Source organism: Humulus lupulus, chromosome 9, assembly GCF_963169125.1.
Source record: "Humulus lupulus chromosome 9, drHumLupu1.1, whole genome shotgun sequence".
Classification (NCBI taxonomy): domain Eukaryota; kingdom Viridiplantae; phylum Streptophyta; class Magnoliopsida; order Rosales; family Cannabaceae; genus Humulus; species Humulus lupulus.
Window position 1 is genome coordinate 33,385,868 of NC_084801.1, and position 17,372 is coordinate 33,403,239.

The 17,372-nt window shown below is 35.7% G+C and overlaps 1 long non-coding RNA gene across 1 annotated transcript; it reads right to left on the minus strand.

The window, feature by feature from the left end:
• Positions 1–6,636: 6,636 nt before the first annotated feature.
• On the minus strand, positions 6,637–9,348 carry LOC133802097 (uncharacterized). The gene is made up of 3 exons (XR_009877137.1): positions 8,902–9,348; positions 7,899–7,962; positions 6,637–6,735 (listed from the first exon to the last, which is right to left on the minus strand). It is a non-coding gene; the product is annotated as an uncharacterized LOC133802097 (long non-coding RNA).
• Positions 9,349–17,372: the final 8,024 nt, after the last annotated feature.

The window sequence follows — 17,372 nt, forward strand, 5'->3', positions numbered from 1 at the left end:
TGTGCCAAGTATCCAAGCAGAGGAGACCACTCTGGTGATCCAGGTGGTGGATACATGGATGGCACCATACGTAGAGTATCTGACACGGGACGTGTTACCAACAGACAGAAACAAAGCCAAGACCCTTCAGCGACAGGCTGCTAGGTATATCCTAGTCGATCGAATCTTGTACTGAAGGGGATACTCAATGCCACTCCTCAGATGTGTTTCGAAAGAGAAATCCAATGAATCGATGAAAGAGGTACACGAAGGCTTCTGCGGAGACCACGCTGGGGGGAAAATTTTGTCAAAAAAGATCCTCAGGCAAGGGTATTTCTGGCCAACAATGAATGAAGACTTGATGGAATTCATACAGAGGTGTGACAAGTGCCACTGGTTCTCAAAAATCCCGCAAGCAGCCCCTAATGAACTGAAACAGATGCAAAGTCCGTGGCTGTTTGCAGTGTGGGGTATAGACTTAATCGGATCTTTACCCACAGGAAAGGACGACGTCAAGTATGTTGTGGTTGCCGTCGATTATTTCACTAAATGGGCCGAAGCCAAGCCACTCACAACCATAACGACCAAGAAGGTGCTGGATTTTGTGGTAAAAAACATCGTTTGTCGCTATGGATTGCCAAGGAAAATCTTCTCAGATAACGACACACAGTTTGATAGTGATTTATTCACGGACTTTTGCGAACGGCATGGGATTATCAAGAGCTTTTCTTCAGTTGCGCATCCCCAAGCAAATGGACAAGTCGAAGTAGTCAATAAAACGCTAAAGGATACCCTGAAGAAAAGACTGGAAGAAGCTAAGGGTGCATGGCCAGATCAATTACCTGAAGTCCTTTGGTCATATAGAACTTCTCACCGAACAACAACAGGCCATACTCCATTCTCTTTGGCTTATGGGTATGAGGCTATGTTGCCTGTTAAATTAGATCCACCATCGCATCGCAGGATAATGTATGATCAAGGCTCTAACAGCCAACTATTGATGGAATCCCTGAACTTGATCGATGAGAAACGTGAACAAGTCCAACTCCGAGTAGCTGCATACCAGTAAAAAGTCACCCAGTATTTCAACTCTAAAGTACGTGAAAGAAAGTTCAACGTCAGAGACTTAGTACTTCGAAGAGTTTTCCTAAATACATGCGACCAGGCTGCTGGAGTACTCGGACCTAATTAGGAAGGACCATACCAGATTGAAGATGTCCTCCATCCAGGCACCTACAAACTTGCTCGCTTAAATGGAGATCTCATTCCTCGCTATTGGAATGGAGAACACCTACGCAAGTACTATCAATAAACAATTATTCTTAAAGCATTGGCTTGTATTAATTTTAATTTTTACAAGTTATGAAAAAGGGTTGGTCATTTTATATGACTATTCGCTTATAAGTGTAAGATCTTATTGATCACTCGTACAGACACGTTTTTTCCATTTATTATGAGAAATATAAGGGACTGTGCGCAACAATAATGTTCGAACAAGTTTTGGTCAAGGCAAGTGACTAAGGACCTAAAGCTCCTCAATCACTTGGGGGGCATATAAGGCATCTAGTAAGCAAGGCATGTCGAAAGGTATGTAAACACATGAGCAAAATAAGTGAAAGCATGCTAGGGTACTTAGAGTATTTTTCAAAATTTTGTATTTTGTTAAATCAAACCAAAGTACTATGCTCAGTTCGGTCATGCGAACAAATGTTATAATAAAATGCAAATATTATAATATCTTAAGGAAACCTTTTACACCGCGAGCAGTTACTGCTCGGATGTAATTGTTTGATAAAAGGAAAAAGTAGCTACCCGCGCAACAATAAAAAAATAGTCTCTACATTACGACCTGTAGGTTGGGTATTTAAAAGATAAAAGAATAAAAGAAAAATAGCAGACTACGAGATAGGAGGATCTTGAGGGGTGTCCTGGTCAGCGACAATTGTAGCTTCATTGTCTGCCCCTTCCATGCCAGTGGCAAAAGAGATTTTAGGCGAGGTAGGTATCTTTGCTCCCTCTTCTTCCGCCAGGCGAGCAACACAGCGGGCTATCTCAGCATGCCTCGTGCGCTCGGGAAGATAGATGAAGTTGGCCTCCTGGTTTTGTTTCCAGAAGTCATAGAAACACTTAACCGTTGCATTCTTGTACCTCTCCAAATTGCTGGCATTGGATTTTTCAAGTTCCTCGATCTGGCCTTCCAGCTTTGTAGTCTCCAGTCTGCATGCAATCAGGTCCTCCTCGAGCTTTTTAGCCTCGCGGTAGTTGATGCGGTTAGACTCCTTGAACTGGTCTCTTTGTTCGACGGTCTTGTCCAGAGCACTCTACTTCTCCCTTAACTCCTCAACCAGCTTGTTCTTCTCCTCGAGCAGTGCTACGTTTGTCTTCTGAACCACCTCAAGTTGTTCAGCATATTTTGCTTTGGCAACTTTGAGTTCTTCAGCGTGCCGTTGCTCGGGAGCCTTGGACTGTTCGGTGATGGCTCCCGAGCGAAGATGGCCAGCAGTCACGGTTAGCATTGCCTGCGATCAGCACGAAAGTTAAATTGACTATAATAAATAAAAGGATTTAGTCTCCACAGAAAAAAGACAAATTACACTTGCGAGCTTGTTTAGAGCGTCGGTTAAGATTTGGTCGATGTCCATCGTCTCTGTCTTAGCCATCGCTTCTCGGCAACGTTCGTGCCTCAAAATTTTTTCCATCCTATCCTTGGCTGATCTAAAGGCACGGCTCGATATGTCACCCCCTGTGGAAGCAGGGGCAGCCTGCTGAGTCTGGTCAGCTGGAGCTGGTGGGGAAGGTGTCGACCCGACTGGAGCAAACGGAGTTTGCTACTCAAGGAGAGAAGGAGGTGGTGTTGCAGTTTTTGAAGGTACGTCTGCCGGAGGGTTTGCATTACAGGTTTTCTTGGCCAGAGGTGCTTTACTGCTTTCCCTGTGATGCCGCCTGCTCACTTTCTTATTGCTCGCTGGAGCTTCAGGAGCCTCGGGAGCACAGTACATATCAAACAAGTTTTTGGATTCCATGTCTGCAAGAAAGCAAATGCATGAACAGTGAGATAGTACAAACGACTGAGTATGTTATATCAGGAAAAGAAACAAAGAAAATCGTAAGTAAAATACCCGAGCTATCATTACTGGTCGCTACATTATATACTCTACTAGTGTTACACTCACTCTCTGGCATGAAGAAGTCTGAACCTAAATTGGGAGTGTACTTAAAATTGTCGTCCCCGTCAAACAAGTGATAGGGAATTGGCAAACTATCTAAAATCGAGAGATCAGTACCGTTCTCATCCAAAGATTCATCGAGAGGCTCGAGAGGTTCGGTGGCTTTCTTTTTTCCCTTTCCCAATGGGGCGGGGGGAGCAGCAGCTTGCGGGGTGCTGGAGGGTTCCCTGATTGTCACTTTAGTTGTACTCCTCCTTTGAGGTTGTGACACGTCTAGGTGCTGCTCGGGAATCTCCTCGCTAAGGGCACTACCCACTATTGACTCCCTCACATCCTGGTGAGGTGCCAAAAGCCCAACCAGCCTCAGGTTAGCCTCTGTGACCAGATGCTTGACGCTCTTCTCTACGTCAGTCAGGCTGGCCAAGAGGGCTGATCGGATTTCTATGTATGGTGTGGAAGCTGGTCGCAACCATGGGCCTGAAAGGCGCTAAAAATCTAAGGGAAATGCAGTAAAAATTAAAGAAAAATAAACGACCAGGGGTACAAAGACTTTACCTCCTTGTGTGAAGGCCAAGTTGTTCGCGACCATGTCAGTAGTCGGAAAGTACTCCAGATGGTACTTCCCCACGTTCAAGATAAAAGTAGTGTCAGTCATGAAAGTGCGACCTATTCCTAGTGGCAGAAATGGAAGAACCCCGTGTTTTCCTGGGATTTTAGGTTGAACAGGTAGTTGACCTCATGTGGCGTGGGGACAGGCCATTTCTTATGGCTATAGAGGATATAGAGTGTAGAAAGCATTCAATATCCGTTAGGGGTTATTTGAAAAGGAGCGACCCCGAAATAATTGGCCACTCCCTGGAAGAAAGGATGAAGAGGCAAGATCGCTCCTGCCTCGATGTGATACCTCGACCAAGCGCTGTACGTACCTCCAGGCATATTCGCCCTTTGGTCTCTGGTGGGTTGGACTAGGGTCACCCCAGGAAGTCCGTATTTTTTAATGGAATTGGCAATCATCATAACTGTTACTCTGCTAGGAGAGGCGGCGTACCATTCAACATCTAGTTGAATGGCGTTTCAAAGTTAAGTGCGAGTTTGAATGCTAGGGTCAGAGATATTTCTTTCTCGACCACTGGTCGAGGGAATTTCAGCCTGAGGAGCAGGCTGATTTGAAGGGTTGGAAGGTTCCTTTTTCTGGGCTTTAGACTTAACACGACCCATATTTTGGCGCGGGGACGATGAAATGTTTGGGGTAGCCCGAGAAAAAGGAATTTCTGGTATCAACAGCGACGGTTGCTCCTCGTCCTCAAGCAATTAGGCTAGCAAGTCATTGTCGATAGGCCTCTCACCTCCCCACGGATCTTGCATGAAAAGCTACGAACAGAGAAAGGGGGAGATGAGAACGTAAAGCCTAAAAATCTGTGTTGAGAGTTGGAATAACATTGCTCGCGTATATAAGTTAAGCTTTTATACAGCCAGCAGTATTCTAGCAAAAACACCAAGTTTTATACTAGCAGTTTGAGAAACGGATTAAAAAGCGGAAGTAAAAAGTTTTTCAGAAAAAGCTTTTTTGACTCCGAAAGGGTGGGTAAAACCCAGTTTTTCAACTAGCTTAAAAATCAAATTTTTACTTCGAATTTACGCCCCTAAATCTACAGTCTTGACTATCAAACTAACTCCTAACTCCTATGAAACGTTGTTTCACTACCCTATCAAGCATCGATCAATATGCCCGTTTACCCCAAGACAGTTTCGGTCAAGAACAGCCAAGAACTCAAATACAAAACAATTTTTCATGGCAACTCAGACGTCTAAGGGGTTCGTGAAACTTACTTAGATGAAAGGTGGAGTGGAAAGCTTTGAGCGTCCGGATGGAAGTTCCTTGGATCAGCGGTGAAAGTTCCTATGATTTTTGGGCTCTGAAGGTCGAAGTTCTTTGGAGTTCTTGAAAAGGAGATGGCGAGTGAAAAGTAAAAAGTAAAAAGGTGGATTTGGGGTATTATTTATAGTGACTGCGACACGATAAAAGAAGTAATCATGAATTACTTTTTTCAAAGTATGGGGAAGTGTAATAGCCGTCAGACAAGTTTTTGGGAAACCGAAAAGACTTGATTGGACATGATTGATCACTTCTTTCAAGAAAGCACGGGTGACTCTGACAGATTTGGTGGGGTAAGCGAAAAGTCAGTTTCCTAAGTTTACTTTATGCTGGTCGCAGTAAAATAAACTTGGGGGGCAAATGTTTACCCAAAATGGATGCGGATGATGTGGCAGGAATTTTGTACATGAGGGTAACACGTGTCAGCGTCATTAAGAAGGGGTGTTGTTCGTCTGTCGACCAGATCCTCGATGCTTCATCAAAGCTTAGCTATTAGATACGACCAGGCTGGTCGTATGATTCGGTTTATTTCCTTTAATGGTCATAATCTTGTAATAACTACGTTGATTATTTCCTCTTTATTACCTTGATACGCGGATATCAAGGAGAGTTAAGGCCCATTGGCCCATGTAACCCCCCTTGAGCCTATAAATATACATGAAATAGCTCAAGGAAGGGACTTTTGATCTTTGAACCTTTTTCCTGAGTATTGAGAGAGAAAGCTATAGTGTGATTATCCATCGTTTTATTGTAATTCTCCCAAGGTTTGTGAAACTCAAGAACCCTAGTTCTTTGATCACGGCTTTGAGATTCAATATTAATAATATCACTAAGTAGACGTAGGTCATTACCATTCTTTGGGGCAGAACCACTATAAATCTTTGGTGTTTTCTTCTTTACCATTAGATTAAACTCTTAATTGTCGTCTCATTTCCTGTCGTATATTTGACTCCGTGTCGTTGGCCAAATTAAAGGTCAACAACATGAAAGGAATAATAGAAACGAAGATGTTTCTATCTTCTAACTTTAAAATTAAAGACCTCGGAGATGTGAATAACGTTATAAGTCGAGAAAGTGCATGAAAAATTTAGTCATCTCAAAATCATTAAGGCAAATACACCATTCAATTCAAACATAAAGTTTGAAAAGAATGAGGGAAGTGCGATGGCTCAATTGGAATAGGCAAGTGCAATAAGAAGCCTAATGTGCGTCGCTTATTACACTAGAGCGGATATTGCATACGCGGTTAGTAAACTTAGTAGGTTTGCTAGAAATTCAAGTATCAAGCTTAGGGATCTCATGTTGGATATCCCTTTTACTGTGGATATGGTATCAACAATTTCAATACATTTTGATAGCCAATCCACACTTGCTAGAGCATATAATAGTGTGTATAATAGAAAGTCTAGACATATTAGTCTAAGACATTAATATGTGAGACAATTGAATTGTAACGTCCCTAATGTAGGGTACGTCCGCCACATACTCGTAATTCTAGGGTTTACGAGTATGTAAGGCACTTGACCAAATGAATTTAAATAAAATGATACAAAGAAATACAGAAATTTTTTTTACTTTTATATAAACTTATTAGCATAAATTATTACACGTATGAATACTTTAAATTTAATGTAGCCATATGAAAACTCTAAACCACTATTGCATTGCTACTGAGTCCGTGCTCCACAAGTTGCTCAACAGCTAAAGCCACACCTGGAAAAATGTTGGAAAATAACATAATGAGCTAACGCTCAGTAAGAAAATCTCATGCATACACATACACATGAATGTCGTGAGTTTGAAGTGCCCATATACTAATATGCTGACTTATATACTTATGCATTTCGTTTATTGCTCATGCATTTTCAAACTTTACTTTTATGATCTTTCTTTTAGTTTCACATTTTTTTTATGGGCCCAATATCACTTGTGCACACTGTTTGATTCGGCCAATGCCTGTAGGGCTTGTTACACATATCATATAGAATCTCATGGGTTCTCCTCCGGCTAGCCATCATCGCAGCTAGGCTCATCGTAACACTCATTTCATCGTTGCCATAGCTGCCATACTTATTACACATATGGAGGAGAAAGACGGGAACATGGCAAACATATCTGAATGGTCAACTCTGACCTAGCCCACATTAGTGGGCAGCCACTATAAGCCTTATAGACCTCCGTCTTCTTTACTGAACTTACTTAATTGCTTCATCGAAACAGTGGCACCCTTTTTAACATCTTATTATAACTTTGCTTAAGCCTTGTGTCATTAAAATGTTTAACTTTACATAAGAATTTTCAAGGCATTTCACAATATTCCTCATATTTATATGCATGGTCTTATATCACATAATAATATATCACATAGCTGTACATGCCATGCATACATGCTGATGCTGAAATGTCAATGTTCATGTTCATGATTCGTGTTTGATGGTATTCAATCAAGGCATTGTATCACATCTCATATAACTCAAAACATCTTTAGTCATAATGCATGAAGCTTTGGGTTGGTGGTGTTGTTATACCTTAACGTAGAGCTATGGCTCAGGTCTAAGGTTTCCAGCCTAAAAACTTAAACGCTTCATATATCATAACATATAACAAATCATGAACATAAAGTAATCCACATATCCATCAACATAAGAACACATACTTGCACATAATTCATATCATTCTTAACCAAGTAAGACATCTTTCACATATCACGGAATTCATCAATTACATATCACACAACACCCTTATGGTGTTCATATAACCATTCTTCACATACTTATCATATGCATCATCATCATACCATACTTAACTCATCAGATGTACACAATCAATGTAGTCATGCATCTTATACTTAAGCACAAAAGGTGAGATTTACTTACCTTAGGTCCTTAGCTTATTTTAAAATTGCTCAGCAAGAGTCAATCAATCAAATCCATACAAATCCTATTCAAGGCACATCATTTATTAAATTCTATCAAAATCGTAAATATACACTATTGATAGTGTATATTAACAATACCATAAACTATATGAATGATAATAATTATTATTATCAACGTAATACAAATAACTCTTCATATAAAACATTGCTCATTTAATAATGTACTCTCATGATAATAATAATAATAATAATAATAATAACAACAACAACAATAATAATTATCATCTATAAATAAACTTATTTCAATAATAATAACAAAATACCTCAATAACAATACATATATGAATGTATATATATTCAAATAGTCATTTTATAAAAGAAATCATATTTTTAACATAAAATTGTAATAATCCATATAATGATAATAATATAAATATAAATATTTATATTATTATTAATTAGTCATAATATCAATTCCAGTGATATAATAAATATACTTTCTCCAAAATTCACTGGTCTTACAAATATCAATAACTGTAAGAAACTAATATTTGATATTATTTTAATATGCAAATATTAATAAAAATATTAATATACAATAATAATGGTTAAATAATAGGTTTACTATAAATCACATTTTTCATGTATATATATATGAATCTGTATTCTTGATTTACTTAACAAAATAATAACAATAATAATTAAAATTAATTAATCATAATAATTTCCATATTAATAGAAAATCAATTAAATATGTATTTTTATAATTTATTTAATATTTAATATTTTCTAGAAAATTGGACAGCACAACGGCTATAAAGTGGACAATTCCAAAATCAAAACCTGTATAAAAAATACATATAATCCCAGACAGCCAGTATAATTACAGAAAAATATTCCATATATCAAGAATATATAATTATATACTATAAATACACACAATAACAATTATTCTAATCAATCACAATTAAATCACAATATATAGGTCAAAGAAATTATACCAAAGTGATCGGGTTCCACAACAAGTCAAACGATGATTTTCTGAGACTCAAAACGTACTTCAAAACCTCGAATACTAAATTTCGACCGTCGGTCTACGGTGGATCACGGTGGCTCGTGGTGGGCCCACCACCCAACTATGGTAGATGTAGGAACCAGTTATTGGGTTTTGAAGCCCACAACACGAGGAACACGATGGTGGTGACGGATCGGCAAACGGATGCCCGAGGTGGCCGAATCGCAACTTTGAAGTCGCGGGGTGGCCGAACATAAATCGACCAGTTGAGGTGTTTAATCGGCGAGTGAGCTCTAGATTCCCGCGTGGTCGATAGTTCGGAGGCCTCTGAATCCAACGGTCCGGCGCGTGGCTATAAACGGTGATCGCCGGTGGACGTTCGGTGGTCGGGCAGACGCACGCACGCGAGAGAGAGAGAGAGAGAGAGAGAGAGAGAGAGAGAGAGAGAGAGATTTTCTGAGGAGAGAGAGAGGGGCTCGGGTAAAAAAAGAAAGGCTGAAGCCTTTTTTTTAAATTATTTTTAAAATTACACTTGGACCCAAAATACTAAAATTATTTTCAAATAAGCCCTTTAGTAAAACTTTCTTAATTTTATAAAAATCCCCAATTAAAATTATATGACATTTGGGTCCAATACTTGACTACTCAAGTTTCTCTCTCTTTAATCTCATTAAAAACATAAAATCATATTTTAAACACTATTTTTCCATTACTATTTCTTAAATTTGTAAACTTGTACATTTTATGTATTGAAACTCTTATTTATAATAAATAAATGTATTATGAAAATGTTGGATATTACATGAATCAAGATGGAAACATATTGATCTCATATGTTAAGACAAGTGAGAACTTAGTTGATCCATTTACAAAACCTCTTGTGAGAATGTTAGTAAGTTCCACTTCAAAAAGGATGGGACTGAAACTCCACTAAGAATAGATTCACCAATGATGGCAACCCAACTCCAAACTTGTGAAAAACAAGGGAAAGATTTCAATGGGTAAGAACAAGTCATTGATATGTGAATAGCTTCAACACTAAAATTTTGGTGAGTTCCATCCGAGATGGTTAGTTTTGGTTGCTACTGAGTAAGGGTTAAGCCTATAGATTTTAATGAAAAACAATTGAGTGCAAAAAGCATCTCTAAAGGTAGCAAAGATGTTGTAAGAACTTTACCTATGTGAACTTAGAGGTGGTGCCGCCTCTCATGAGAGTTGGAATTTCTCCCCAGAAAGTTTACGAAGGGATGAGCCCTTGGCCATATGAGTGCTAAGAGAGAAAGTGGGAAAACAAAAGATCTAGTGGAGGCGTGTGAGGTATCACCAGTTTTTATCATAAGGAATACTTGGTTCAAGCTTTTAAGCTACCAATGATTTCGATAAGACTTTGTGGTATTTTCACTAAAGTAAAATTTAAGTCGAAGGACACTTTACTTTATGGACCAAAACTGTTAGAGCTAGAGGTTGAAGCTTGTATTTAACCTAGTGGGGGAATGTTGTGATTGGTTAAATAGAAATGATAAGTATTGTTATTTGAGCAAGAAATAAAACAGTTAGTGAATTTCACATAATGTAGATGTGAAATTTGAGTTTTAATTGTAGGCACTTAAAACTATGTTTTTGGGTCCAAAGTGATACATGGAGGTATCTAAGGATCCCCAAAAATATTTGGTAGCATTTAGAGCTATTTTAGGTCCGTTGGAGGGGTCAAAAGTCTTTGGGGGTGGCAATGTGTTGCCTCTTAAGAGGCATTGCATCACCTGGATGCAAAAGGGCTCAAAAGTCCCAACAGGAGACACGTCGCCTGCTAGTAGGCGACGCATCGCTTGGCAGGCAATGTATCGCCTACCAATAGGTGACACATCGCCTGACGTGTCCATACAGATACATGTTTTAAGCTCCAAATGATGTGTTCTTTAGCTCTAATCCTATTAGTTAGACCTAATGATGGTGCCTACACTATAAAAGGGTCCTCATAGTGTTTTGGAAGACTTGATCACTATCTCTATTCTCTCTTTAACCTTTCTCTCTCTAGCGTTCAAGAATAACTAGTTTTCTCCAAGAAACTCATAAAGAAAGTGCTTGAATTTGTGTGTTTAAGACTTGTGTACTCATTTCCTCTTAGAGAATGCCTCAAGCATCCTTGGTGGCTAGGACATAGAGAATTAGGACAGCGATAAGAATCATGTATAAGCCTTGGTTTTTTTTTTTTTTTTTTTTCATTGAAGAAGGAAATGGCTCAAAGTGCAGGTTCAACAAGGGTTTTGAAGGTTCATCAAGGTTGAAGAAGTTTTTTCTACAACTAGGGTTTAAATCAAATTTCCAAATCTTTCTTTGGTCTCTGTCAACCATTATTTTGTGTAGATTCTAGATTTTGTGGTGGTGTAATCTCACTCTCCCCCAATAACCTACACTATAAAATGGTTAATTTAGAGTTGTAAAGTTTTGATCACATTTTTCAGGTCTCTCTAACCCATCTCTCTCTACCTCTCAAAGTTTATAAGTTTTCTCCAAGAAAATGCTTATCTTGACAATTTTAAAGGCTTGTTCAACCCTGATTCCCTAACCGTGTAGAGAAAGCCACAAGCATCTATGAATGGCTAGGAAATAGAGAATTTGGACAATGATACATCTCATGTATAAGCTTTGGTTTGGATTCTTCTACATCAAAATGATCCAAGTCATGTTCCATCTAAGGTTTGAAATTTTCAAGAAGATCAAAGTGTTTATTCTACAACTAGAGTTTGCATTTCTCCACTCCAATATTTTATTGGACTCTGTCAAGCGATATTATGTATAGATTCTATTTATATTGGTGGTTTAATCTCACTTTCCCCCAACACTTATAATCCTATAACCACTTTTAACACAATAGTTTCCTTTTGGGGAGAACAACCAAATCAGGGTGCTTCATTTACCTTGGGGGAAGTGGAGATACCCAAAATCCAAGGAATATCCTTAGTGTCAAAATTGTTAGAAACAAGTGCTTCGTTCCACTGTCTAGAATTAAGAAGGGGGTGAGACACAATGTATTTGAGGGAAAATGAGGCCTGGAGTAAAGGAAGGATCGAGAGGGCCTCAACAACTTTCATATTTATGGCTTTTTTAGGTTGTTTTACAAAAATATGAACATTTAACTTTTCCACATTTTTATGTATTTTTTTTTTAATTTAGAAGTTTATATTTATGAGATTTTCTTTCCCTTGAAATTGAAAGAATATATAATTATGCCTTATTTATAATGATAGTTATGTTTTCTTTGATTTTAAGGGCAACTTTGTTTTTTTTTTAAATTATTTTTCGAGCTTTTATTTTCTTTCTTTTTTCCCTTTTTTTCCTTATATTTTTTCTACTTATTCTTTTTCCTTCATTTTTTTTCACATATATTTTAATATTACATAATTATTTTACTATTTTATTATTTATTATTCTACTTTTTTTATATAGTTTTTTCTACTGTATGTAAAAAAATTCAAATCAATTTTTTCATCCTTTTCTTTTTACAGTTACCCTAATAGGAACATCTGAATTTGAAAGAATAAAAATTAGATATGAAAACTTGAATGGGTAACCAGTTACCTTGATGAGAACATTCAAATCCAGAAGAAAAAAAATCTAATGTGAAATCTTGAATGGGTAACCGGTGACCCTAGTGGGAACATCCAATTTTGAAAGAAAAAAAAAAGAATAAAAACTTGAATGGGTAACCAACAACCTTGATAGGAACATCCATACAGATTCTAGATTTTGTGGTGGTGTAATCTCACTCTCCCCCAATAACCTACACTATAAAATGGTTAATTTAGAGTTGTAAAGTTTTGATCACATTTTTCAGGTCTCTCTAACCCATCTCTCTCTACCTCTCAAAGTTTATAAGTTTTCTCCAAGAAAATGCTTATCTTGACAATTTTAAAGGCTTGTTCAATCCTGATTCCCTAACCGTGTAGAGAAAGCCACAAGCATCTATGAATGGCTAGGAAATAGAGAATTTGGACAATGATACATCTCATGTATAAGCTTTGGTTTGGATTCTTCTTCATCAAAAGGATCCAAGTCATGTTCCATCTAAGGTTTGAAATTTTCAAGAAGATCAAAGTGTTTATTCTACAACTAGAGTTTGCATTTCTCCACTCCAATATTTTATTGGACTCTGTCAAGCGATATTATGTATAGATTCTATTTATATTGGTGGTTTAATCTCACTTTCCCCCAACACTTATAATCCTATAACCACTTTTAACACAATAGTTTCCTTTTGGGGAGAACAACCAAATCAGGGTGTCTTCATTTACCTTGGGGGAAGTGGAGAAACCCAAAATCCAAGGAATATCCATAGTGTCAAAATTGTTAGAAACAAGTGCTTCGTTCCACTGTCTAGAATTAAGAAGGGGGTGAGACACAATGTATTTGACGGAAAATGAGGCTTGGAGTAAAGGAAGGATTTAGAGGGCCTCAACAACTTTCATATTTATGGCTTTTTTAGGTTGTTTTACAAAAATACGAACATTTAACTTTTCCACATTTTTATGTATTTTTTTTTTAATTTAGAAGTTTATATTTATGAGATTTTCTTTCCCTTGAAATTGAAAGAATATATAATTATGCCTTATTTATAATGATAGTTATGTTTTCTTTGATTTTAAGGGCAACTTTGTTTTTTTTTTTAATTATTTTTCGAGCTTTTATTTTCTTTCTTTTTTCCCTTTTTTTCCTTATATTTTTTCTACTTATTCTTTTTCCTTCATTTTTTTTCACATATATTTTAATATTACATAATTATTTTACTATTTTATTATTTATTATTCTACTTTTTTTATATAGTTTTTTCTACTGTATGTAAAAAAATTCAAATCAATTTTTTCATCCTTTTCTTTTTACAGTTACCCTAATAGGAACATCTGAATTTGAAAGAATAAAAATTAGATATGAAAACTTGAATGGGTAACCAGTTACATTGACGAGAACATTCAAATCTAGAAGAAAAAAAATTTAATGTGAAATCTTGAATGGGTAACCGGTGACCCTAGTGGGAACATCCAATTTTGAAGAAAAAAAAAAGAATAAAAACTTGAATGGGTAACCAACAACCTTGATAGGAACATCCATATTTATAAAGAAAAAAAATTAGATATGAAAACGTAAATGGTGACCAGTTACCCTGATGAGAACATTCAAATCTGGAAAAAAAAACTGATCAAAATGGGAATGGGTAACTAGTTACCCTAGTTGGAAAATCCAAATCTGGAAAAAAATTATATATAAAAACATGAATGGGTGACAATTATTGGGAACATTATTAGTGGGAACATCCAAATATGAAAATGAGAACGAGTAACTAGTTACCCTAATAAGAGCATCCAAATTTGGAAAGAAGAAAAAAAGATATGAAAATGTGAAGGGGTAAAAAAAAACTGATATGAAAACGTGATTACCCTGATTAGAAAATCCAAATCTGAAAAAAAAAATTATATATGAAAAATGTGAAAGTAATCAGTTACTTAACCCAGATAATGAAAAAAAATAGTCATGTTCTATAAAAAAATGTAAGAGAAAAAGTTGAAACAAAAAACTTGATTTGATTTTTTTTATATATATAGAAAAAAATAAGTACAATAATAAATAATGAAATAATTTGAGTTGAAGGCGAGACGACTGAATATGAGGTTCTCTCCAAAAAGGTTCGACAAAAGAGGGAGGAGAAAGAATATGTCTTAAAGGATAGAAGTTGAGGAGATGAAAAATAAAAATGGTAAAGTAAAAATGTATTTGCGATTTTGAATTGTAACATTAAATTACAGACAACAAATATTAACCAATATAAAAATAATAAAATAGATTAAATCCCCTTTTAAAATACTAAACTAATATTGTATAATAAAATTGATATTAAAGTAATCAAATAAGAAATATTGAAATAACTTAACCTCCTAATTTAAATAAATTTAATTAAGAGTAAAACTATGACATAAACCAATTTTTATACAAAAATACTTGAAACTAAATACATAAACTTAAAAATTCTAAAAAAAAGTCATAAAATAATAATTGTTTTTTTGAAAAAATGCTATATTTTTGTAAACTTATTAGAAAAACTCATAAAACATGTAATTTTCTTTTTAATGTTTTCATGTTTGTGTTGTGCATGTGCCAATTATTGTGCTAGTACTATATTTGCCTATATTTTGTTCTCGTTTTCATTACAATACTACATAGCAGTATGTTAAATTATAAAAATAATATTTTTTCAATAAAAAAGTACCAATTGACTAAGTGATATTTGAAAATATTTTTATGAAACTTTATTATATAAATAACATCATAAATAGTAAATTTATTGAAAAAAAATTAATATTTTGTTTGATATTTGAATTAGTTAAGGTTTATTTTTCATAATTTGGTGTAATATAAATAAGGGATATTGACAACAAAAATACTCAATCTTTTTAAAAATTTATGATATAGTACCCAATCTTTTTTTTTTTGGGAAAAGTACCCAAAGTCAAGTTTCGTTGATCTCCGTCGGTATCCATCCTAACAAATCAGTTAAAAGTTGACTTGGTGGACACGAGGCACTAGTCCAATCCATAATTTTTACAAAAAAAATCATTAAATTGATTTTAAAATAAAAAAATTAGTTAAATTATATTTAAAATTTTAAAAATAACAAAAAAAATTAAATCAATTAATAATTAAAAAAATTAAATTTAAAAAAAAAAGCTTTATAAATTTTAAATTAATTGAAAAAAAAAATCAGATTTATATATGAAAACCCTAACACCTAAATCATCAACGACACTTTCTATCTCTTTCTTCTTCTTCTTCTTCTTCTTCTTCTTCTTCTATTCGGTGGTCTGGGTGGGGCAGGGCAACGCTACTTTGGGCTCTCCTCGCGACGATGAATTGGCCAGAGGCAATGACTCCTCTCAATGACACTTCCTCTTGAGGTGGACTGGGCAAAGGCAATGACTGTGGACTTGGCAGAGGCAAAGGGCTCCAAGGATGAGGCTCCTCTTGATGGTGGCCTGGTCTAGGACTGATGCGACGACAACCATGAAGGACAATGATGAGAAGGGGATCAGTTGAGGGAGACTGGTGCACAAGGTCTAGGTTTATGTATTTTTATTTTTTGTTTAATTTTTTTCTGCAAGAATTTTGTTTGTTCTCTATGTTAATTTTAGATATGGTTGGGGGGATATGTTCTTTGTTGTTGATGAAATTATTGTTAAAATGGTGAAATAATTATTGATAAATCTGAGTTTGTTTGTGTTTTTTAGTGTTCTTCATTGTGCTAAATGTGGTAATGAAAAAAATAAGTTAAAAATTAAGTTTAGATTAATAAAAATGTTCAGATTTTGATTTGTGTTCCTCATAGTTGTGACATCCCGTATTTTGAACACACGTTAGTATCCAGTTCGGGCCGGTGAAAGATTTTGTAAAAATATTATTTTTAATAATATTATATGAATTTGAGACAATTTGTGATTTGTTATAACCACCGTGATGATCTAGTGAATGATGTAGTCTTTTTGCAAAGAAAAACTTGGTCTTGGACCAAGGGGTAAACTCTAAAGGGAGAAAAGTCTCAGATTAAATAAAATAGGTTAAATACTATGACATAATAATATTTTTAGAAAATTGGGGAACTTATTGTTAAGCCAATAAATTTTAAGAAAATTAGTTGAGGTTTGAATTCCAATTAATTATGCTCAAGGGTGAAAAATGCTTGTTTTGGCCTTGAAGGGCATTTTGGTCAATATGAGATCAATTGACAAATTATTTTTAATAGTGTGACAAATATTATTTTTGGTCACTAAATATTCGAATTAATTCATGTATGAAAATTTAAAAACTATAGGTTAAAAGAAGGAAAATGCCTATATAGCATAATAGTGAAAATTAACTAATAGCTAGTTCGGACATTATTTGAGGTATTAGTTAAATATATATATATATATATAAATGAGTGTAGGGTTTCAGCCAATGGGGGGAATTGAAATGCATGAGGTGTCCCTCATGCATGCAATAGCTAAAAGCCCTACTCTTAGATAGTCAAGGACCAATCAATCCACAAAGACCCTTCCTCTTCCTTCTTTCCCTCCCAAAATCGAGACACTCCTTCCCTCTCCTTTATTTTCATTTTCCAACTTTGAAAAAAATTAGAGTCTCTCCCTCTCCCTCTCACTTCGGCTCTCTCTCTCTTTCTCTCCCAATGAGAAACTCCATTTGAGCTTGTGAACAACCCTAAACGAAATCGAGTTCAAGGTAACACCTTTTACTCTTTCTTCTTGTCTTTCTTTATGCTGAATATCTCTACCATTATTCTCTGAGTTGAATTTCATTTATCTTATGGTAATGCAAGCTCCAAGATTAGCAAAGCACCCACAAGCCAAGAAGGAAAGATATGTAGTGTAGGCAAAGGTTTTCGAAATCTCAAAAGGTAAACCCTTAAATCAGAAA